This window comes from Balaenoptera borealis (genome assembly GCF_965194805.1).
Source record: "Balaenoptera borealis genome assembly, chromosome: 13".
In the NCBI taxonomy this organism is placed as follows: domain Eukaryota; kingdom Metazoa; phylum Chordata; class Mammalia; order Artiodactyla; family Balaenopteridae; genus Balaenoptera; species Balaenoptera borealis.
The window spans coordinates 58,482,179-58,508,029 of record NC_138870.1 but is presented as its reverse complement, the minus strand read 5'-3'; the positions used below and the strand labels follow the sequence as shown (position 1 = coordinate 58,508,029).

General features: G+C 40.4%; 1 protein-coding gene and 1 long non-coding RNA gene across 2 annotated transcripts in view; one reads left to right on the top strand and one right to left on the bottom strand.

The window, feature by feature from the left end:
• The window catches only part of YEATS4 (YEATS domain containing 4), an 81,900-nt gene that overhangs the window by 1,322 nt on the left and 54,727 nt on the right, over positions 1–25,851 (bottom strand). The window lies entirely within an intron of this gene.
• The window catches only part of LOC309609809, a 29,733-nt gene continuing 26,140 nt past the window's right edge, over positions 22,259–25,851 (top strand). The window contains exon 1 of the long non-coding RNA XR_014233594.1: positions 22,259–25,663. This is a non-coding gene — a long non-coding RNA (uncharacterized lncRNA). The remainder of the gene's footprint in view (positions 25,664–25,851) is intronic.

Genomic DNA, 25,851 nt, shown 5'->3' with positions numbered 1-25,851 from the left:
GGACCAGGGAATTAAGAAGAAAAGTAAAGCTACACTGTACTTCAGTAGACAGTAAGAAGGAAACATTCCCTGAAGAGAAGACGAGTGACCTTCTGTGAGGGAAGAAAGAATGCTTAAGCAATAGTTTAAAACTACAAGTATTTAAAATGTTTCCCTTATAGTAAATTAACTGTTGAATAAGCTCAATGCATTCTGAGGATACAAACATATATGCAAAGAGAGATATCCAGTTATTTCAAATTTTAAAATGTATATGTATATATTTGTATACATATTAATATATGTGTATATATACATATGTATATATTTGAAATAACCTTGGATCTAAACTATTGCAAATGCTTATTGCACATTTACTGTGAACAAGACACAGGGGTGTCAGGGGATACCAAGAACTCTAAGTCACAGAACCTGTCCTCTAAGAATCAAAATGCCAGTTGGAGAGATAAGTTATGGACTCATAGAACCATAATAATGCCAAGCATCCTGAGGTAAATGCTAAATAACATAGCCACTAATCTTTGAAGCCTCTTCCATCATTAATGGTCTTGGGACCAAGTAAGAGGCAGAACTTAAATAGTATCTTAAAGGACTTGTAGAAATTATAGGAAAAGGAGGGAAATAAAAAGGATCTCAGCTCTCAAAAAAGTATAGAGGTAGGAAAGTAAAGAGCACATCCGGAAGACCTTGACCTTTTAACCGAAAAAAAGAGTTTGGGTAAGTAGGTTGGGCCTCTCGTCTGAAGGGTCTGACTACTAAATTAAGATACTTGAATATTATCTTTTTAGGCAATAAAGAATCAAAGCTGTAATTCCATTTCTGGGTATATACCCAAAGGAAATGAAAACAGGATTTCAACAAGGTATGCACTCCCATGTTTATCACAGCATTATTCACAATAGCCAAGACATGAAAACAACCCAAATGTCCATTGATGAATGAATGGATGAAAAAAAGAGGTGGTATAGATACACAATGGAATATTATTCAGCCATGAGAAAGGAAGATATCTTCCCATTGGCAACAACATGGACAAACCATGCACACTTTATGCTAAGCATGATAAGTCAGAGAAAGACAAGTACTGGATGATATCACTTATAAATGGAATCTAAATAAGTTCAACCTTGGAATTCCCTGGTGGTCCAGTGGTTAGGACTCTGCATTTTCACTGCTGTGGGCCCGGGGTTCAATCCCTCGTCAGGGAACTAAAATCCCGCAAGCTGCACAGAACAGCCAAAAAAAAAAGTTAAACCTGTAAAAAACAGAGTAAAAAACTGTGTACCAGGGGCTGGGGGTAGGATAAGAGTGATGATGTTTTAGGGTACAAATTTGCAACAAGTAGTAATTGAGCCACAGAGATCTAACACACAGTATAATGAATATAGACAATGCTATTGCACTGTAATTAAGTAATGTGATAAATATCACTACACTGGCAATCATATTATAATATATAAATGTATCAAAGTAACATGCTGTACACCTTAAACTTACACATCAAATTTATTCAATTAAAAAAATCAAAGCTGTTTTCCTGACTGTGAAGCCACAAAATTAAAGTACACGATTAATTTTTTTTCATGAAGGAAATTTGCAAAACACAGAAAAGCATAAAAATAAAATAAAAGTCACCTGGAAACCCACCATTCAGAAATATGTTATGCTTTTGATGGATAAACTTATAGCATTTTTTCTGGTTATATGTGTGTGTGTGTGTGTGTGTGTGTATAAATTGAGATTATGCTTAATTCACTCAACATTATTTTGCAAGTATTTTCTTATTAAAATTGTAACTGCACTGTATTTCATCATATAAATGTAATATGTGGTACTTACCCAATTTTTTATGTTTCATCCAGACACAAATAACTAAAATTAATCCAAAGTTAACCTAAGCAGTATGTTGAATGGATTGGAGTAAGGATAAACTGAGAGCAGGAGTAACTGTTGAGAAGCTTTTGGTGGGGCTTCCCTGGTGGCGCAGTGGTTGAGAATCTGCCTGCCAATGCAGGGGACACGGATTCGAGCCCTGGTCTGGGAAGATCCCACGTGCCGCAGAGCAACTAGGCCCGTGAGCCACAATTGCTGAGCCTGCGCTTCTGGAGCCTGTGCTCTGCAACAAGACAGGCCGCGATAGTGAGAGGCCCGCGCACCGCGATGAAGAGTGGCCCCCACTTGCCGCAACTGGAGAAAGCCCTCGCACAGAAACGAAGACCCAACACAGCCATAAATAAATAATTTAAAAAAAGAAGCTTTTGGTAGAGGACTGCTTATACAAATTAGGCATATTCACAAACTAGAATAGTTTATAACTATTATATTACAACGTAACAATTATTTCAAAGAATGATGCTCCTCCCTGTGTATTATTTCAGTGTGATCTCCCAGATATATTTTCTCTTCTCCCAGTTTCTTAAACTTGGAGTGCTCCAGAACTCAGTCCTTTCCTCTCCATTTACATTTCTTCCCTTAATGATCTTATCCAGTCTCAAGGATTTAAATACTGCCTACATGCTAACCACCTGATGGCCGGTGGAAAGAAAGGGTATTCTATATGCAGAAGTGGATACAAGTTTTATGAAGAAGAATTCAAAACTGTAAGTAAAAAATGCCTGCTCCACTCCAATGCTATCCAACAGGAGAAATTATAAATACAAAATGCTGGTGTTCTGCTCTGAGAGGGGTCCTTTGGAGTCAGGGGCCTTGAAGCTGTATGCTACAGCTTAAGCAAGGGTCTGGAGACAGGAGCAAAAGGATATGATGAAGGAATCAGTAAGGGAGTATCACTTCTCAAAGTCAGGGCATGGGATGGGTGGAAAAATTACCCATCAATTTAGGCAATTTGCTCTTTGACCTCTATTCATTCCAATGCTTATAGAATAACAACTTGAAACCATCATTTGATTTGGAGTCCTAAAAAATGGTACATAACTCATTGTGAAAGGGGTAGGAAAGTCTCTGTGGGCTAATTAACAAAATAATTCTCCTGAGATAGAAAGCAAATGTACCTGATTCTTCATTTCCAATACCTTCTCCATGTCAAAGTTTCTCTCATTGGTTTCTACTCCAAGCCGTGCTTTTCACCAAATAACACCCTCAGCTAAAATCTGCGAAGAATTCTTGCTTTCCGTATTGAAAAGACTGGGCTACTTTGATATGACTGCGGTCTGCCCCCCATTACATGTGAGTACAAACAACTAAAAATGCCTATACATCTCTCCAATCTATAGAAAACCATTTTGGGGTCTTGAAAACAGTCTCTTTACGGATGGAGAGAATGTGAGAGAAATGCCCTCAGTGCGCTGGCTAAAAACTGCAATGTCTGCCCAGCACTTCCTCTCGTAACAGGGGATGCTCTGCTGAATGAGCCCTTGTATGTCAAGATTGAAAACGTTCTTGTTTGCTCCAGTTGAACAAAGCTCTTACAGACAGTGGGATCTGCGGGGCAGCCACCAAGAGCGTTAGAGCAATGTTCCCTCCACCACATCGCCGAGTAGTTTATCGTAATGGCAGTTCTCACCTTCATGTATAGAGGTCGGTGTTCGAGTTGCCGTCCTGCACAGAGCTCCCTCTGACTTCAAAGGAAATGACACAGAACAGAACCCCATGGTGTAAGGAGAAACAAGCAGCATCTGAGCAGAATCGGGCCATTTTTTTTTTCATTCTCTCTGTATAAATGGCTAAATTTATATCCAGAGTATTTAAAGGCCACCTTTCACTTCAGCAGTTTATGGATTGTCAGATGTACATACACTTATTGGGGAGCTTGACACTGAGCTGTGTTTTATGTAAGAGGGGAAGGGAGGGAGTTGTTTTGCAGAGAAATCCATCCCAATCCCACAGGTTTTTTTTTCTTTTTTTTTTTTTTTTTGGGTCTATAAGACCCCCAAGAGACCAAAGTGATTGGGGCTTGCTTAGTGGCTCATTTTACTTAAAGCTGGACTTGAGGCAAACCCTAAAAAAGAAGGAGAAGAAAAAGAGGAGGAGAGAGAGAGGGAGAAGGAAGGCAAGGAAGAGAAAAAAGAAAATATAAGTGTACATTTATTAAATCTCTGCATAGGGGAGGTCTCTTTCTAAGCTTAGAAGAAAGAGGAGAAGTCACCAGAGTAAAGATAGGTAAATCTAACTACAAAAAAATGAACAGGGCTTCCCTGGTGGCGCAGTGGTTGGGAGTCTGCCTGCCAATGCAGGGGACACGGGTTCGAGCCCTGGTCTGGGAAGATCCCACATGCCGCGGAGCGACTAGGCCCGTGAGCCACAATTGCTGAGCCTGTGCGTCTGGAGCCTGTGCTCCGCAACAAGAGAGGCCGCGATAGTGAGAGGCCCGCGCACCGCGATGAAGAGTGGCCCCCGCTTGCCGCAACTGGAGAAAGCCCTCGCACAGAAATGAAGACCCAACACAGCCAAAAATAGATAAATAAATAAATAAATTAATTAATTAAAAAAAAAAAAAACAAAAAATGAACAATTCTACATGTCAAAAATCAAAATAAGATTTAAATGGCAAATAAAAAGCCAGGGAAAATATTGGTGACAACTCTGATGGGTAAAGGATTAATACTGTTAATATTAGAATTCTCTACAGACTAGCTAAAAATATAACAAAGTAAGTTCCAGATGGGTAGAGAAATGTTTAACAAAATTTCTAAAAATATTTAACAAAAATAAAAATGTTTAACAAAAATATTTAACATTTCTTAAAATGTAAAGTTTCTTAAAATCTTTAACAAAAATAAAGTATAGGTGAATATCTGACCTCTGGAGAGGGAAGGAAATTCGAATCTTAAAGATAACTAGGAAAAAATCAAAATATTAGGCCAGGGCGTCCCTGGTGGCACAGTGGTTAAGAATCCACCTGCCGATGCAGGGGACATAGGTTCAAGCCCTGGTCTGGGAAGATCCCACATGCCTCGGAGCAACTAAGCCCGGGTGCCACAACTACTGAGTCTGTGCTCTAGAGCCCGCAAGCCACAACTACTGAGCCCATGTGCCACGACTACTGACGCCCGCGCGCCTAGAGCCCGTGCTCCACAACAAGAGAAGCCACTGCAGTGAGAAGCCCGCGCACCGCAACGAAGAGTAGCCCCCGCTCACCGCAACTAGAGAAAGCCCGCGCGCAGCAACGAAGACCCAACACAGACCAAAAAAAAAAAAAAAAAAAAAATTAGGCCATATAAAAATTTTCAATTCTGTAAATTAAAAAAAAAAGAAAATGTAAAAGATTCCAACCAATTAAGCTGGAAAATATTTGAAACAAACAGGCAATTATTCCCCTGAATTTATAAAGAACTCAAGAAAGTTGATTTTTAAAAAACCACAAAGATTCTCAGAGAAGAAGCAAATGATGTATACAATTCACAGAAACGTAAATTAATATGGCTAATAAACATTTGAAAAATGTTCAGTGTTACTAGTAATCAATAAAAGCTATGAAATAAAAACTTTCTAACCTCAGATTGGCAAATATAAAAAATGAAACTATATATTGTAGCCTTTTCAAATATGAGCAATAAACAGAAAATGTAATTTTTTTTAAAGTGCGTTTTAAAAATAGCAACCAAACAAATAAAATACCAAAGAATATATATAATAAAACATGTGCAGAACCTCAATAAAGGAAATGAACTTTCCTTCCTTCCTGACCAGAAGAACTGCCCAAAGGCCAGGCCTGTACAAAGAGAGCATTCTGTCAAGGTGGCAGCCTAAAGGTGTCAGGAGATTGGCCACACACAGGGTGATCAAGCCAACTAGCAGAATACTGAGGATAATGACAGTCAAGCTTTTCACTGTGAGAGAAGAGAGGTATAAATATGGAAGGAGGAAAGCTAGAGTGAGCTCTGTGGTAATGGACTGAAATGTCAGTGTGAACTCACCATTTTCAATATAGGTAGATATAGAAACAAACACAGATGTAAATGTATGTGTGAATATATGTATATTACTGGCTCAGTCCAGTAAGACCGCCTAGAAGGGACACCCCTAGTAACTGATATAGTGCTTGGTTTCTTTTTTTTTGGCCACGAGGCTTGCGGGAATTTATTGTCCCGACCAGAGACCAAGCCCGGCCCCAGCAGTGAGAGCACCGAGTCCTAACCACTGGACCTCCAGGGAATTCTAGCTCTTGGTTTCTAAATACCACCTTCTTCGCCACCTAGACTTTGTTCTTTGGGGAGCTCATCCATTTCCTAAGGCTTCATGCTGAGGAAACCTACATTAGTATGTCAAAGCTAGACCTTTCATCCAAGCCCCAGATTAATATATTCAAACTACTAATTTGACATCTCTACTTTGTTACCTCACAAACATTTCAAACTTAACATAGTCAAAATAGAATGTTTGATTTCCTTGTGTCCTCCCTAAGCCATTCCTCCCCATTGTCCCTATTTCTATAAATAGCGACTTTATTCACTCAGCCACTGGAGTCTGGAGTCAGAAAACTGGGAATCGTTCTAGTCTCCTCCCTTTCCCTTGTCCTTCATAGTCAATCCATCAGCAAGTCTAAATTGTTCTACCCCCAAAATACATCTTGAAGTCATTCACTTTTCCCCATCTCCACTTGTGACTATGCTAATGTAAGCCACCATTCTCCCTCTCCTGGATTACTGCAGTAGCTTTCTAACTGGTCCCTCCACTTCCATGGTAACCTCCTTGCATTCCATTATCAACACAGCCAGAGTGAACTCTTAAAATGTAATTGGAGCATGCCATTTCTCCTCTTTAGAACTCTTCTGTGATTTTCCAGCCTGTTGGAACAAATCCAAGTCCCTGGCTATGGCCAAAAAGACCCTGCATGACTGCCACCTGCCTGAGACCTCCAACTTTATACCATGTACCTTATCCCACCAGTTACAACATCTGCAATCAAAGTGTCCTCTGCAGCCAAAGTTCCTAGAATACACCAAGATTTTCTGTTTCGGGATTTTTGCATCTGCTCTTTTTTTTTTTTTTAATTTTATTAATTTATTAATTTATTTATTTATTTATTTATTTATTTATTTATTTATTTATTTATTTATTTATTTATTTATTTATTTATTTATTTATTTATTTATGGCTGTGTTGGGTCTTCGTTTCTGTGCGAGGGCTTTCTCTAGTTGCGGCAAGTGGGGGCCACTCTTCATCGCGGTGCGCGGGCCTCTCACTATTGCGGCCTCTCTTGTTGCGGAGCACAGGCTCCAGACGCGCAGGCTCAGTAATAGTGGCTCACGGGCCTAGTCGCTCCGCGGCATGTGGGATCTTCCCAGACCAGGGCTCGAACCCGTGTCCCCTGCCTTGGCAGGCAGATTCTCAACCACTGCGCCACCAGGTAAGCCCCTCTGCTCTTCTTTCTGCTTATAATGTCCTTCTTTTGGCTTTCACATGATTGGCTCCATCTCATTCTTTAGTTCTTAGCTTAAATGTCAATTCCTCAAAGCAGAATTCCTTGGCCATCCTATTCAAGTAGGGCCCTCTATTCTTCCTTACTACAGCAACTGTTTACTGTCTTCCTAACACAAGCAGCAATATTTTTGTTTATTTGTTTGGTTCACTGTCTATCTCGCTCACTAGAGTGTAAGTTACATGAGGGGAGTAATCTTGTCTTTCTTGTTTTCTCTTGTATTTCCATAGCCTAGCACAGTGCCTGCTATCTACCATGTAGCTGATGAATTCGAAAAATATCTGTGGAAATTTACCATATGTTAGGTGCTAGAGATTCAGAAGAACACAAAATTCCCTCAACTGGCTTATAATCTAGAAGAGTAATAAATAGGAAGGTAAATAAGAAATTGCATTCTGCATGATTAGTACTATAATGAGGAAAGTATAATTGGGAAAATATCATATAGGAGAAGCCCCTAATCTGGGCTCAAGGAAGATCACAAAAGGCTTATGGAAAGATGTGACACCATAGTGAAAACTGCAGGATAGACGAGGTTAGTCATCAAAGATATAGTGGGGTAGAGCAGAGGCAAAGAACAGCATGTGCCTGGAAATGAAGCAGAGCATGGTACATTCAGGGGCCTTAGGGTAGAGAGTAGAGATGAGGGTGAGGAGGATGAATAGTGAGAGATGAAGCTATAGAAATAAGCTGATATAATGGTTTGTACTTCACCTTAAGGGAATGGGATGGTCACTGGAAGGCTTTCTGCAGGGAGTAACATGAGCAGTTTTGTGTTACACAAAGGTCATTTTGACTGCAGTATGTATAAGGGATTGAAGACCAAGAAAGAGTCAGGAGGCTATAGAAGCAATCTAGGTGAAAGTTGGCAGGATGAGAGTGACCTAAACTAGGGAAGTACCAATGGGAAGATAAAGAGTAAGACAGATTTGAAGGCTATTTAAAAGGCAGCAGTGGCAGAAATTGGCAATTCAATACATAATTTGATAAATGATGTAGGGATAAATGGTTATTTGGAGGAAAGGAGATCCTTACTTCAAAAACTATGTCAAAATAAACCCCAGATCAATTAAAGATTTAAATGTTAAAAAAATAAAATTATAAAATTATCAGAAGACTTCTGGTCAGGATGACGCTTTGATGCACCCCATCTCTTCCAAACCTACAGTTCACCCACTTATGAGAAGAGGCTAAAAAACAAAGCTGATGCCAACCCTCTTCCTGAGGTTATGGCATTATATAGAGCTGTGAACCTGAGGAGGTAGAAAGACAAGACACAGCAACTACAAACTGAACAAAGTTGACCACTGTCTCAGTGACTGGATCTGCAACATCCCTGATGTCCCATAGTTATTACAGGAACTTTGAAGGGTTAATATAGGACGTGATTTTGGATGGAGGGAACAGAGTCTGACTGGAGGCAGCCACAAAACTGCTAGATAAGGAGGTGTGAGCACAGAAGTAGAAGAAGAAAATAAGTAAACAAATAAACAACAACAAAACAAACAAAAAAAATCCCTCTTACTTAAAATGAGTCTGAAAACCTAAATTCCGAAACACGTGAAAACAAAACTAACACTAGGGAAAAAAGTACATAAGGTAAACAATTGTTGCATGAACTCACTCCAATTGTATAGGTCAGTCTGAAAATTATTTTTAAACAAATATATTTAGGATACTAAAAGATATAAAGGAATAACTTCTATTAATATTAATAAGAATTTGTGAAAATAAGTATAAATAAAATTTAAAACATCTGGATATAAAAAAGAGGCAACAAGAGACTATTAGAATTTATAAATTTTTATGACCATTAAAAATTTAATAGACAGGATAAACTCTAGACTAGACACAGTTGAAGACTGACTTTACTGCATTGGAAGACAGTGCTGAGAGATTCATCTAGAAATAGCACAGGGAACCAAAGAGATAAAAATATTTTTTGAAAGAGCAGTTAATTAGGAAATATGGAAAACAGATTGAAAAAAAATTCATTCAATAAAAATTCCAGAAGAATGGAGGGAACGGCGAAGAAACAATATTTGAAGAAATAACAACCAAGTAATTGTAGAATTGACCACACATATGCACTGAGTACTATGCAGGATGTATCAGTATAAATATCCAACTATGTACATTATAATAAAATGAACATCATTTGGGATAAAGAGCTAATTTCAAAAGCTATTAGAGAAAGTAATATGATGGCAGTAATACTGTAAGAAACAGTAGACTTCAACAGCTGTGCTTCAGAAAATATCAATAGATTATAAGAAAAAAATAAAATTTGTTTTCTATCACATACCGTACATAAAAATAAACTTAAGAGGAATTAAAATTTTTAATGTTAAATGCAAACCTATAACTTTTAAAAGAAAACATAAGATAATATGTTTATGACCTTAGAGTAGAGAAGGATTTCTTTTATTTATTTATTTATTTATTTATTTATTTATTTATTTATTTAGGCCACACTGCACGGCTTGTGGGATCTTAGTTCCCCCACCAGGGATTGAACCCAAGCCCTCAGCAGTGAGAGCACAGAGTCCTAACCACTAGACTGCCAGGGAATTCCCAGAAGGATTTCTTAGTTAAGATATAAAAATGAGAATAATAAAAATGATGAATAATTTTTCAAATTTAAGAAGGAAAACTTTTATTCAACAAAAGCCATCATAAGTAAGTGATAACCCCTGCTTGCTGCAAGTAGAGAAAGCTCGCGGGCAGCAACGAAGACCTAACACGGCCAAAAATAAAATATAAATAAATTGATTAATTAAAATAAATAAGTGATAAGACAATCCACAAACTTCTCTTTTGCAATGGACGAATATATTTTCAAAGCATATATTATGCCATTGAACCTAGACAAGGGGTAGGTGTCTGCCTTGCATTGCTGGTTCTAAACTTTTCTGCTTCCTTCCTCCCTAAAACCCTCAGGGTTTTTTTTTTAGTTAATTAATTTATTTTATTTATCTATTTTATTTTTGGCTGTGTTGGGTCTTCGTTGCTGTGCGTGGGCTTTCCTCTGGTTGCGGTGAGCGGGGGCTACTCTTCGCCGTGGGCTTCAGTAGCTGTGGCACAGGGGCTCAGTAGTTGTGGCTTGCGGGCTCTAGAGCGCAGGCTCAGTAGCTCAGTAGTTGTGGCGCACGGGCTTAGTTGCTCCACGGCATGTGGGACCTTCCCGCACCAGGGCTCAAATCCGTGTCCCCTGCATTGGCAGCCAGATTCTTAACCACTGTGCCACCAGGGAAGCCCAACCCTCAGTTTTGATTAACATGGTATCTGACTATAGCACTCACTTTACTCTTTGTTATACCTGTCCTCCCATCCTGAAACACTTATCTTTCCTTGAAGATTTCAGCTGGTGGTTCACTGTCACTTCAGTACTATTCTTGCCATAATTCTTGCAGATTTCGATATCCACTTACTGATGTGGTCTTTCCAATAACCTAGCTTCTAAGTTTTTGGCCTCCTCTTCTCCAATAACATTGTCTTCCATTTTAGCTACTCACTAACATGGTCATAATCTCTAGAATTGCACTGTCTAATATGGTAGCTACTAGCTTCATGTTGCTTTTAATTTTAAATTTATTAAACTTAAATAAAATTTGAATTTTATTTCCTTAGACAGCCCATTTCCAGTGACCAGTAGCCACCAGTGGCATATTAGACAGTGGATACAGAACATCCCCATCATCAGAAGAAGTCCTATTAAATAGTGCTGCTCTAGATCTTGTCATTTACCCGTAAGTGCAACTCCTCCATAGTGTCAGTATTAATCATCACACTCTGACCAAGACTTTCTATTTTTTAAGCTTATTCCTGTCTCCAAAAATTTGTCAAATATACCTAGACCTATAATCCATGATTCTTCCATCATTTTATTATCCCTAATCTGTGCCATGTTCTACTTCCATTATTATCTGACTTACATGATCAACCATTGTGATGAAACTTCCCTTGCATACACATGTCTCTCTTGCTTTTTTTTTTTAACTTGACAGATTCTGATTAAATCTAAATTTCTGCCTGTTTGTTACCTGGACACATCCAATTCTCCACTTCACTCTGCACCCACACCTCTGCAGCTGACTGTGGTGGGAGAAAAAAACCCACACAATCATCACTAACCTCAAATAGGCCCTTAATTCTACTACCAATTGATATTGTTCCCTAGTGCATTCAATCTCCCATTCCTCTAGACTACTCATACTTTTCTCTAAGTTTCAAACCTCTCACAACTTCTCCCTATCTTCACTCTCAGTTGATGACTTGCATCTTACTTAGCTGAAAAATAGAAACAATCAAAAGAGAATTTTCCTATGCTTCCATAATCATATCTACTCACCTACCTGCACTTGTGACAATATGGTCTGCCTTCTCACCTGTTACTCTGAATAGACTGTATATGCTCCTAATGAAGACCAGTCCTCCACGGAGCACTAGAGCCCATCCCCTCTAGCCTGTTCAGTACAGTAATTCTCTACTTTCTCTCTGGCATCATCAGTTTTCCCCTCTTTACTGGATCTTTTTTATCATCATGAAACCATGGTTTTATTTCTCCCATCTTAAAAAAAAAGACTACTGTTGACCTCACTTTTCCCTCCAATTACTCATCTGTTTCCTTCCTTCCCCTTTTAGCAAAAGTCCTTGAAAGAGTAGTCTGCCTATACCCACTATCTCTAACTTCTCTCCTCCCACTCTTTCTTAAATCCGCATTGATCAGGTTTTGGTCCCACCATGTCATTAATTCTCTTGTCAAGATGACCAAAGATTTCCACATGACTAAATCTAATGGTCAATATCTGTCCTCACCTTGCTTGACCTATTAGCAACATGTGACATAGTTAATGCCTCTTACCTTCTTGAGACACTTTCTTTACTTGACTTCCAATCTGGTTTTCCCCCTACCTTACTATTTGCTCCTTCTCAGTCTCCTTTGTGGGTTTTTCCTTATCTTTCTGACCTCTGAACATTGGAATACCTGGCTTTGGATTTCTTCTCTTCAATGTACTCACATCGTGGGAGATTGAATTATGGTTTACAACTATTTACTCCCTCCCTTCTATGAGAATTGTACATACACACCGTTTGAATTTGTCTTGAAATGCCTTTTCTGTGCACAATATACATCCTTGTACCAATGCAGGGCTGGGCTATGTGACTTTCTTTAGCTAATGGAATGGAATGGAAGCAAGTGATATAGCCACATGCAAAGAGAAGCTTTAAATTGAATTGCATTGCTTAGTTTAGCCCCTCTTGATTCTGCCCTTTGCTGTGAGTATGGCATGTGCTGGACAGTGGATGTTTATTCAGTTTAGGCCCCAAATTAGAATACACTCTAACGAGACACATAGCTGGCCCACAGCCTAGAGCAGAACTGTAATCAACCTGTCACCCACATGTGACAAGAGCAAGAAATAAATGTTTGTTGCTGTAATCCACTGAGATTCAGAGTTGTTTATTACATCAAAAATGGTGACTAATAAAACTCCCTTTAAATTCTCCTGAATGCCAAGCTCATATATCCAGTTGCCAGCTGGGCATCTCCTCCTGAATATCGAAAAGGCAGCTCAAACTCAATAGTCCATAAATGAGCTCCTGATCTTCTCTACCAAATCTGGTCTTCTTGAAGCTTTTTCACTATCAACTTATGGAAACTCTAACCTTTTAGAAAAAAAAAAACCCTAAAGTAACTCCTGATTTCTCACTTTTGCTTACATTCCATGCCCAATTTATCAACAAGTCTTGTTAGTTACACTCTCAAAATAAATCCAAATTCTGCAAACTTCACTGGGACCACCTAAGCCCAAGCCATTACCATTTTTGTGTATTTACTGTTATAGCCATACCAACCACCACCAATGTCTTGGTCATTTTTGTTTTCTCCATCCAGAGTCCCAGCTCCTAAACATTAGTAGAGAAAGTTCTTCTAGCGTAAGAAAACAAAAATTAACCAATAACTACCCAACAAATGCTACCCAACCTCAACATGGTCATAGTTACTCATGGATTATCTTTTAGTTTTCTCTAATCACTTTTTACCACCTCAGTATCACCTTAGCGCAAGCCACCATTATCTTTCACCTGAATTATTCTTTTTTTTTTTTAATTTTAATTTTAATTTTTGGCTGTGTTGGGTCTTCATTGCTGTGCGTGGGCTTTCTCTAGTTGTGGTGAGCAGAGGCTACTCTTCGCTGCAGTGGCAGGCTTCTCATTGTGGTGGCTTCTCTTGTTGCAGAGCAGGGGCTCTAGGCGCGTGGGCTTCAGTAGTTGTGCCATGTGGGGTCTAGAGCACAGGCTCAGTAGTTGTGGTGCACGGGCTTAGTTGCTTCGCGGCATGTGAGATCTTCCCGGACCAGGGCTTGAACCCATGTCTCCTGCATTGGCAGGCGGATTCTTAACCACTGTGCCACCAGGGAAGCCCCACCTGGATTATTCTGAAAGCCACTCAGTTTACTCCTCCCCTTGTTCCCAGAATGGGCCTTTTAAAGCAGTAAGTCAGATTGTGTCACTCCTTTGCTCAAATCTTTCCTTCTCTCAAAAGGCTTCCCACCTCACCAAGAGTAAAAGTCAAGTCCTTATAATGGTCTACAAACATCCTTTACATTCTGCACACATACATTCTCCACCTTGCTGTTCAAATCTCATGTCTTGGAGAACGGTATGGAGGTTCCTTAAAAAACTAAAAATAGAACTACCATATGACCCAGCAATCTCACTCCTGGGCATATTCCTGGAGAAAACCATAATTTGAAAAGATACATGCACTCCTATGTTCATTGCAGCACTATTTACAATAGCAGGACATGGAAGCAACCTAAATGTCCATCAACAGAGGAATGGATAAAGAAGATGTGGTACATATATACAATGGAATATTACTCAGCCATAAGAAAGAACAAAATAATGCCATTTGCAGCAACATGGATGGGTCTAGAGACTGTCATACTGAGTGAAGTAAGTCAGACACAGAAAGACAAATATCATATGATATTGTTTATATGTGGAATCTAAAAAAAGGGTACAAATGAATTTATTTACAAAACAGAAGTAGAGTCACAGATGTAGAAAACAAACTTATGGTTACCAGGGGATAAGGGGGGCAGGGAGGGATAAATTGGGAGATTAGGATTGACGTATAAACAGTACTCTACATAAAATAGATAACTAATAAGAACTTGCTGTATAGCACAGGGAATTCTACTCAATACTCTGTAATGGTCTATATGGGAAAAGAATCTAAAAAGAAAAAGAAGAGTGGACATATGTAGATGTATAACTGATTCACTTTGCTGTACACCTGAAACTAATACAACATTGTAAATCAACTATACTCCAATAAATTTTTTTTTAAATGTGTTCTTACCAAAAAACAAAACAAAACAAAACAAAAACCCAAAACAAAAAAAAAATCTCATGTCTTATGACTCATTTTCCTCATTCAGCTTTGGCCACACTGGCCTCCTTGCCGTTCCTTGAACACACCATTTATGTTCTACCTGTAGGGCCTTTGCGTTTACTATTCTAAGATGCTCTTCCCCCAAACTCCTCTATGGCCTGTTTCCTGACCTCCTTCAGGGTTATACTCAAAAGTCGCCTTCCTTGACCACTATTTAATTAAATTAAATTAATTAATTAATTTGCTGCACCATGCCGCTTGTGGGATATTAGTTCCCCTGCAGTGGAAGCACAGAGTCCCAACCTCTGGACTGCCAGGGAATTCCCTTGCCGACTTTATTTCAAACTGCAACCCTTCCCCAGAATTCCCTAACCCCCTTCCCTGCTTTATTTCTCTCTATAGCATTTATCATAGAGCATGTAAAATTTAATATACCTTCGCTTTACTTATTTATTGTGTTTATCGTTTCTCTCCCTATACTAGAATGTAAGCTTCATGAACTAAGAGTGGTTTTTTGGTCTGTATTGTTCACTGCTGTATCCTTTGAGCATAGTAAGTACCCAACAAATATTTGTTGAGAGAAGCAGTATAACTAACGAAGTGTAATATCCAGAATATGTAAAGTACTACTACACATCAAAGGAAACATAAAACCAACTGAAAAACTAGCCAAGGATATGAATAATGACTTCAAAGAAGAAATACATAATCAATAAACCTAAGAAAAGGGACTCAACCTCACTAATAATCAATGAATTAAGCAGAATGAGCTCTCTTTTCATAACCATCAGATTTGCAAAAAGTTTTAAAATCTAACAATACCAAGCCTTGGCAAGGAGTAGAGCATCAGGAACTCTCATGCACTGCTGGAACAACTTTGGATATTTGAAATATCTAGTAAATACTAGATATACACATGCCCTTCACCCAGCAATTCCAGTCCTGGATATAAACCCAAGAAATAAGTGCTAACATATATTTTTACAAGACACATGTAACAGAACGTTATGTTAGCATTATTAATAATAGCCCCAAACGAGAAATTTAAATGTCCATTAACAGTTGAATAAATACATAAATTTGGTACGTGCACACAGTGGAATATTGTACAACAATGAAAGTGATTGAACTATAGCCAAACAACAATATGAAAACTATCTGAAACAACCAAAAAGCCAGATGTAACATCCTGGACAATGTAGTTCCCTGTGATACAGCACGGAGCAGGGAAAGGGTGGGAGATGGTTCTGAGAGCAAACAGGAAACTGACAGGCACACATGGGAAGTCGGGTTTGAGTGCAGCTCCTCTTCCTGGTGAGACAGATGGGTGTGTGGTCCAGTCATCCCATTTCCAGACAATCCAGAATAAGTTCCTGGAGTTATTTTTGATTTATCCACTTTGTCATTCTACAATATATTTCCCTGTCCACTCTTTACCCCCTCTCTTCACCCACTCCAACGGTCACTCCTTCATTTATCAGATAGTACATTGGGTGCTATAGAGACTAGAAGGAAGTATAAGATGTGAACTCTGTCCTCTGGGAGTTTAGAATATAGGTTTTTTTTGGGGGCGGGGGCGCCAGAGCAGCTTGTGGGATCCTAGTTCCCTCAACAGGTATAGATCCCAGGCCCTCTGAAGTGAGAGCGCAGAGTCCTAACCACTGGACCGCCGGGGGATTCCCCCTAGAATCTAGTTTTAAAGGTAATACTGATGCTGAAGTGCCACATTCATTTGCTCATTAAAAAAATGTTATCATACTAAGTATCCCGGGAACTTAGGCCAGAAAGAGATTGCTTCTGACTGAGGTAGACAGGGAGATTTCTAGGAGAGAGTCGAATTTCAGATATATTTTAGAAAATGGCTAAGGTTCCTGTGGGCACACATGGGGAAAAGCTCATGAATAATAATAACTCATGATGGTAGAGAACATAAGGGAGGTTCAGAAAAGGGCATCCAACAGGGGTGGATTGAAAGACAGCACAAATGTAGGGAAAAATAGGGAGAGAAGGGTAAAAAGGAAGGTTGAAACTGTATATCGAAGAATTTGAAAGGGATGCTAAGGAGTTTTAACTTCAATTAACAGGTTTTGACATGGGAATAATTTGGTCAAAAATGTTATGGGGAAATAAACTGGCAGTAATAATGCAGATTAGCTTGGAAAAGGGTGTCTGAAAGCAAATATGTTTATTAAGAAAAAGAGATTATGTTAACTATTTCATGGGAATTCCCTGGTGGTCCATTGGTTAAGAATCCTCCTGCCAATGAAGGGGATACTGGTTCGACCCCTGGTCCAGGAAGATCCCACATGCTGCAGAGCAACTAAGCCTGTGCGCCACAACTACTGAGCCAGTGATCTAGAGCCCACGAACTGCAACAACTGAGCCCACGTGCCACAACTACTGAAGCCCATGCGCCTAGAGCCCCTGCTCCTCAACAAGAGAAGCCACTGCAGTGAGAAGCCTGAGCACCTCAACGAAGAGTAGTCCCCACTTACAGCAACTAGAGAAAGCCCGCGTGCAGCAACGAAGCCCCAACGCAGCCAAAAAAAAAAAAAAATTTTTTTAAAAATAAGGTAATTTTTATTATAGTTATTATTATATAAAAGTAAGTGTGATTAAAATACACTGTGTCTCAGCAGTGAACAATATTTACATGAACATAACAATGTAAACGTGAACATTGAAATAATCAAAACTCCTATATTGGGAGGATGGAAGTACAGAGAAAGATGACTTCTCTTTTATGCTGGTTGAGTTTAAGTTATACCTGATGGGACTCCAGGTGGAAATGTCAAAAATCTATAGGAGGGCTTCCCTGGTGGCGCAGTGGTTGAGAATCTGCCTGCCAATGCAGGGCACACGGGTTCGAGTCCTGGTCTGGGAGGATCCCACATGCCACGGAGCAACTGGGCCCGTGAGCCACAATTACTGAGCCTGCGCATCTGGAGCCTGTGCTCCGCAACAGGAGAGGCCGCGATAGTGAGAGGCCCGCGCACCGCGATGAAGAGTGGCCCCCGCTTGCCGCAGCTGGAGAAGGCCCTCGCACGGAAGCGAAGACCCAACACAGCCATAAATAAAATAAATAAATAAAATTTGAAAAAAGAAAATGCTCCCTATTAAAAAAAAAAAAAAATCTATAGGATGTCAAGCTAGAGGTACACATTTTTTTAGCAATCTGCTTGAGCTGTGAACGTGGGTAAGATTACTAAAGTGGACAGTGGAGAGACCAAGTTGAAGACAAAGAGCAGAACTATGACCGTCTTTACAGTCCAATGAAAGCATTCAATAAAGATGTAAATAAGCAGTTAGAGGGAGAGGTACTTGAAATAGGAAACTTTATGGAAGAAAGGGGAAAAGACATTCTTAAAAAAGGTGTAATAATATAAAATATTTCAGAAAGCTCAAGGAAGATGAACAGAGTCTCTTGGTTTTGTTTTTTATTCTTTATCTTTTAAATATGGGTGAAAAGATATATTTAGAATTAGCCATCTGGACTCAGTTTAGATGATCCCAATTTTGTTGGCACTATTCAAGGCACCACAGTCAGGAGCCAGTGGAACATATGCCTTCTTCTTTCCTTTAGGCCTGATGAGAGTGTTGACCTTGGCCACATCAGTGTCATAGAGCTTCTTCACAGCCTGTTTGATCTGGTGCTTGTTGACCTTGACATCCACAATGAACATAAGTGTGTGTTATCTTCTATCTTCTTTATGGCTGACTCAGTGGTCAGGGTGACCTTGATGATGGCATAATGGTCAAGCTTGTTTCTCCTGGGTGTGCTCATCTGAGGATATTTGGGCTGCTTTCTGAGCTGCAGTGTCTTAGGCTGTTGGAAGTTGGATGACATTCCTTTCTTCTCTTTTATTGTGGCTGTGGATGCCTTTCATACTGCCTTCCTCACCTTCAAAGCCTTTGGCTTTAGGAGGGTAAAGAGCAGGGACTTCCTTCTTTGCTTTCGGCACCACCTTCATGAAAAGCCAAAGGCTCTTGGTTTTCGTGGTAAGGAAGTCACTAGTGACCTCCTACAGAAGAGTTTCGTTCGGTGGCGGGGGGAAGAAGAATTAGGGAATAGGGTAAAAGGCAGCAATATGAGAGTCTTAAAAACTTCTTGGGGCTTCCCTGGTGGCGCAGTGGTTGAGAATCTGCCTGCCAATGCAGGGGACACGGGTTCGAGCCCTGGTCTGGGAAGATCCCACATGCTGCGGAGCAACTAGGCCCGTGAGCCACAACTACTGAGCCTGCGCGTCTGGAGCCTGTGCTCCGCAACAAGAGAGGCCACGATAGTGAGAGGCCCGCGCACCGCGATGAAGAGTGGCCCCCGCTTGCCGCAACTAGAGAAAGCCCTCGCACAGAAACGAAGACCCAACACAGCCATAAATTAAATAAATAAATAAAAATAAATAAATAAATAAACAGGAGCTGTTGTTAAAAAAAAAAAAAAAAAAAAAAAAAAAAAAAAAAAAAAACTTCTTGGCATTACATGGGGCCAAAGTATCACTCCAGGCATTGGTTATTTACTGATTGCAATGGAAAAAAAGTGTATCATAACTTAACAGTGGGAAGATCTGGCTGTTGCCTCCTTAACTCAGTAATTAACGTTAGCATCACTAAAAGTGAGACAGTTAGAAGTGATGTGCATAAAATGTGATGCAATAGAAAGCACACAGCACCAACTACGAATATTCCCAACAAAAATATTTAACTTGAAATCAGCCTTGATATCTCACCTCCATTTTACAGAAAATACAGGGGTAGATGAACCTCTAATGACACCAAAAAATAAAGTCAGACAAATCCAGAAAGTGGGACATTAAATAGGGACAATGGGTCCAGTCTCTTCAACAACTCAATGACATAAAAAGAGGGTGGGGGGTCTTCCCTGGTGGCACAGTGGTTGAGAATCTGCCTGCCAATGCAGGGGACACGGGTTCGAGCCCTGGTCTGGGAGGATCCCACATGCCGCGGAGCAACTAGGCCCGTGAGCCACAGCTACTGAGCCTGCGCGTCTGGAGCCTGTGCTCCGCAACAAGAGAGGCCACGATAGTGAGAGGCCCGCGCACGGCAATGGAGAATGGCCCCCGCTTGCCGCAACTAGAGAAAGCCCTCGCACAGAAACGAAGACCCAACACAGCCAAAAATTAAATAAATAAATAATAAAATTAAAAAAAAAAAAGAGGGTGGGAAGCACTGTTGAAATCAAAAGAGTATTAAGCCATCCTAAGCAATGCATGGTCTTTAATTGAATTTTACTTGAAAAAGACAGCTGTAAAACACATATTTTGAGATCACTGGGAAAATTTAAATATGATGTGTTATATAAAATGAAGGCTTTATTATTAGTTTTGCTAATTGTGATGATGATATTTTTAAGAGATGCATTCTAAAGTTTTTAGGGGTAAAATGTCAAGATGTCTATCATTTGATTTAATATTTCAGGAGAAGAAAGATGAAGCAAATATGGTCAATTGTTAAATCTGGGTGCAAGAATATAGGTACCTATTATGGTATTCTACTTTTCTGTATGTTTGAAAATTAAAATAAACTTAGTGGTAAGAAGAAAGTGATGAAATAGTAGCTTGAGGCAATAACTGAGCCCAGGTTGCTTTTTCTGTGGACATGTTTGCAAGCTAAAGGGAAGGAGGCAATACAGAGAGAGAGAGAGGAACAGATGGAGCAAAGCCAAAGAAGAAGTGGGATAGGATGGAATATAAGGACACATGAAGAGTTTAGACACAGAAAGGAAGATTAACACCTATTCCTCGGAGACAAGAGGGAGAAAAAAATAATGAGTGAAGAGATGAGAACATTCTCAAGTGGAGATAGCCAAAGTGGGGAATGGCCTTCCACTGGAGGAAAGCTAAAGGTAGACTAAGAATAGTGAAGGTAGATTAGATAGATTTGGGAACTTGAGGAGAATGAGAAAGTTCTGGAAATGCTGCTGGGTAAATTCTGTAGAGATGCACTTCTGAGGAGAGGTGTTACCCAGATGAAGTTAGATAGCATCTATTTATAGTGCACCCAGTCGGCATGATTTTATAATTTCCTTGAGGCATGCTCATCAACCTGCAAATGGAAGAAAAACCAGAGAATGCTAGATCTTTCCTAAAGTGGAGGAAGGGAAGGTGACAATCCCACAATCAAATAGGTGAGTGTAGGTGTTCCTAGGTTTTTAATAAGCCCGTACATAACTAGCCGCTCATAGGAAACACCCTGTGTGGGGCTTTGAGTAAGACAGGAAGGATATTAATAGACTAGCACAAGAAGGGATGAAAAGGCTAGGAAGTCATGTCTGCTGTGAGTGGAGTTGTGGGACAAGTAGAGGGAATGACAAGTCGTAGTCATGACAGAAAGCAGAGAGGGTGAACGTTTGAAGAACAAAATTCCAAGTGGTGTTGAGGTCCCAGGTATGGCCATACCAATTCATGACTGAAGTAGAAACAAGTCAGCCAAGGGACTTCCCTGGTGGTCCAGTGGTTAAGAATCCGTCTTGCAATGCAGAGGACGCTGGTTTGATCCCTGGTCAGGGAACTAAGATCCCACGTGCCGCGGGGCAACTGCACACCACAACTACTGAGCTCGCTTGCTCTGGAGCCCACGTGCCACAACTAGAGAGAAGCCTGCACACTGCAACAAAGAGCCCGTGCGCCGCAACAGAAAGATCCCACATGCTGCAACTAACACCCAATGCAGCCAAAATAAATAAATAAATAAATAAATTTTTTAAAAAAAGAAAGAAACTGGTCAGCCAAGTTATTAGAGGAAAATGCACTTGGATGTAGTAGGCAGCCTCTAAGATCGCCCCCAAAGATCCTCCTGCTACTTGCACCCTTGTGTAATCCCTCCCCTTGAGTGTAGATTGGATTTAGTGACTTACGTCTAACAAATAAAATAAGGCAAAAATAATGGACTGTCACTCCTGAGATGACAGAAAGACTCTGGCTTCCATCTTGCCTCCCCTTTCTTACTTTTTCACTTGTTCGTTCTATGAAGCCATATTGTGAGCTGCCCGATGGAGAGACCAACCAGGCAAGTAACAGCCCGTGAAGACACGAGGCCCACCACAAGTCACACGAGTGAGCTTGGAGCGGCTCCTCCCCAGCCCAGCCTTAGATGACTACAGCGCCAGCTGACACCTCGATTGCAGCCTTATGAGAGACCCTGAGCTACAAGATCCAGATAAGTCTTACCCAGATTCCTGATGCACAGAAACTGTGAGATAGTAAATGTCTGTTATTTTAAGCCAGTAAGTTGGGATGATTCTATATGCAGTCATAGATAACTAATACAACGGGTATTGATATCTTAAGGGTAACAGCAGACCAGATAGAAAGGAAAACCGTGAGCCATGAGCAGCGGTCATCATAAAGATGTAAAGCAGAGCTTCTCCAACTCTAATGTGTACACAAATCACTTGTGAGTCTTGTTAGAATTCCAATTTTGATTCAGTAGTTCTGGCGCCTGAGGGTCTATAGTTCTAACAGGTTCACAGGTGATGTTAATGCTGTTAGTCCTTTGAGAAGTAGGGATCTAAAGGATCAGCACAGGAGAGCAGTATGGGTAAAGGGTGAGTCAGGAGAGTCCAAATCAATATGCTTGTGGAGGGGGTCAAATTGTTCAATAAAACAAGGAAGCAGGCTAAAGCATACATAAGCCAGGGCCTAAGATGAGGCCAGAGAATAACAGAAGGATCAAATGAGTAGATCAGTCTGTGAGAAAACGTAAAGCATTAAGTATTGAATAAGACTGGCTGTTATGGGTTCCCCATGGTATAATGTTTGGATAGGTCTCTCCCCGTTAGGGAATAGGATTCATTCTTCTCTCTCTCTCTCTCTCTCTCTCTCACACACACACACACACACACACACACACACACACACACACAGATACACAATTGCTCTTAATATCTATCTACATCCATTTAATAAAACCTGATATAGAAGGTCATTAAGGTAGATGGAGAAAGAACTTCATTCATTCACTCATTCCTTCATTCATTTAGCAACTCTGCACTGAGTACTTATGTGCTAGGCATTGAGGAAACAAAAGTGGATGGGGACCCTCTCCCTGTCCCAACTATCTAAACAGCAGGGGAGACAGGTACCTCAAGAACTACTAGAATACGAGTGATTGGTGCTATAATAGGTATAAAAGTTATGCTAAGCTGGCTGGGTGAGTGATTAATTTTTCACAAGCGCCCAGGGGTAGAAGAAGTTTCACAGAATAGGTAAGGTGTGAACTGGACCTTTAGAGGAATAGACACTGTTAAAGGGAATCAGGGAATTCTAGGCAGATCAATTTATAAATAAATCTCTTTGAGACCCCCTTCCTCGTACCAATAATTTACACAGCAACAGACTTCTAGCCTTTGGTTTCCTTGGTGAGAAGAGAACTCACAAACTGGTCAACATAAATATCACCCCACTTGGCCTCTACATTTCTCATTGTAAATGATTAAATTGATTTTCTGATACAAATCAGATTCACATGAATTTGGGATGCATGAGCCAGTTTTTCTTAGGTCCTGACCAATCCAGGGTAAGCCAAGATTGAGGATCCAGATTTACAAAGACAGAAAACCCAGAGAATCTAGAAGGGCAACATCTTTGACCATCAACCCACTCCTCATCTGTACACAGTGAAACGATAAACCTAAAGAAGATTCAATTAGTGATAATATTGTTTAATGAAAGATACAAACGGCACATACTGTAAGATTTAGAGTCAGGGGAAGAGTCCTGAAAGAGAACTAGGAGGAGACCTAATGAACACATTTTAATAGATACTAAAGTTTGGGTACTTCAGCCATTTGGGTTCATTAATAGTGGGCCTTCAGCACCATGCTTTTATGCCTTTGACAGTGACAAATACCAATAAAGAGAAGAGAACTCGGTGAACTGTTCCTGGACGATCTTTGAAACCGTACATAAGGTCAGTTTGACATCACACACTAATGTTCTGCTTGATCAAGTCTGAGCAGTTTCTCTCAGTTAATAGGGCAGTTCTTTTCCTGCTCTGTGACTTCTCAGTGGTTTTGAGCTGCTGCTCAGCAGTCCCTGATGTGACCACAGGCCAAGCGTGCATGTGCATCTACGAGCACACTAAGTACAGTCACAGGCTGTGGGCCGCCTGCCCCATTCCCATCCTGACTTGAATTGATGCAAACACTGATATCCCAACATAAAAAAAATCTGTCACCGTGTCCTTAGCCCAACCTGTTGTACTGGGGCCTTAAGTTTTTAAGTTCTGCTTCTAGTTTTCTCTTCATTATATAAAATCCCATGTGAGTGCCCCCAGAAGAAAATTCCAAGGGCATTATTTTCCCTGTTTAAATTTTTATGTCACACTTAAACAGAAAACCTGATTCACATACAATACCAAACATTTTATTACTTTTTATTACTATCTAGTCTTTGTCAGTATGTACATGTGTATTTTTACAGAGGTGAAAGCAGGGTGTTCATTATCCTGTTGGTTAAGTTTATTTCACATTTCCCACCTTTAGACACATGCTCATGCCTCAACACAGACCAGATTCTTATCGTCTAAAGTAGGTACAGAGTATTCCAGTGTATCGATAGAGCAGGTCTTGCTTAGCCCTGCCCTTTATTGTTGGGTTTTGGTTTGTTTCCAGTTTTTTCATATTGTAGATAAAGCTACTACATACATCCTTGTACAAGTTGCCCTTTTCTTCCTTTTAGGTTATTAACTTGTAACACATTTCCCCAAGGAAGGATTAATGAGCCAGTGGGTGGACAGTGAGGAAGCACTGAAGGATTATAAGCAGGGAAAGTGTACGATCAGGTTTTCATCTTTAAAATATCTGTCCAGTGAGGGTGATACCTACCACAGGGTTACTGTGAGCATTAAGATAAGGACAAGAAGGTGAAAGACCAGTAAAGAAACTCTGCAGATACACATTATTATACTCAGAATTTGGGCAGCAAGCCTATCTACCAAAGTCTAATCATAGTTAATTGAAGATTATTGATTAAATTAATCCCACACTCAAAGTGTTTTTCTTGGGTTCTTATTTTATCTTTGCATGCTAAGGATAATGCCATGCCATGAGAAGCAGTGAATCCCAACAAATAAATACTCAAAATAGACTTATTCTTTATCCTGTGGGCAAATACCTGCTTTAGGAACCCAGGCCTGCCTCAAAAGCATGGAGGTGGCCCACTCTGAAGCATGACAACTTCTGTGACCTGACAAAGAGAAAGGAGACATTATCTAGTCTAGACACTGGCTTAAGGGACAGCGCCTCACATTTCTCTTCTCTCTTTTCATTTTATCCATTGTAATCCTCTTATTATATTTAAGTCCTGTTTTTGTGTCTCTCTCTTTTCTTAAATGCTCAAAATTTCCTGGCTTCACCATCTCTGGGCTCTATTTTCTCATCTGGAAAATAAGGAGGTGAACTTGAAGGATGTCATCTGGCATTTGGAGCTCTGACCTCAGGGGTTCTACGGTTCTGTCCACTCTCTCTAGATGGCAAGGCCCAGTGTCTTGTTGCTGCAGTTTCCCCACACCATGAACCACTGGCTCTTTAAGAAAATCTTTGTCAGACTGTGGCATCCAAATCACCTTAAAACAGGCTAAAAATGCAGATCCCTGGGCTCCAGGCCTGCAGAATCAGAATCTTAGGGGCAAAGCCTGGGGAAGCTGCTTTTATTTTATAAAAGACAAACATGTATTCAATACAAATGGTCGCTGCCTTAGAGGAACACCTCCCCTGCAACTCCCTTCACCTTCTAGTCATTACCTCTTATTTTTTAAGGTTCTGCGCTCTAGAACAGGTCAAAACAGTCACATCAGAATCATGTCAGAGACAACAGGTTCAAATGATGGGGTTGGCAGGCATTAGATGCATAAAGAAGGCCGGGCTTCCCTGGTGGCGCAGTGGTTGGGAGTCCGCCTGCCGGTGCAGGGGACGCGGGTTCGAGCCCTGGTCTGGGAGGATCCCGCGTGCCGCAGAGCAACTGGGCCCGTGGGCCACGACTGCTGGGCCTGCGCGTCTGGAGCCTCTGCTCCACAATGGGAGGGGCCGCGACGGTGAGAGGCCCGC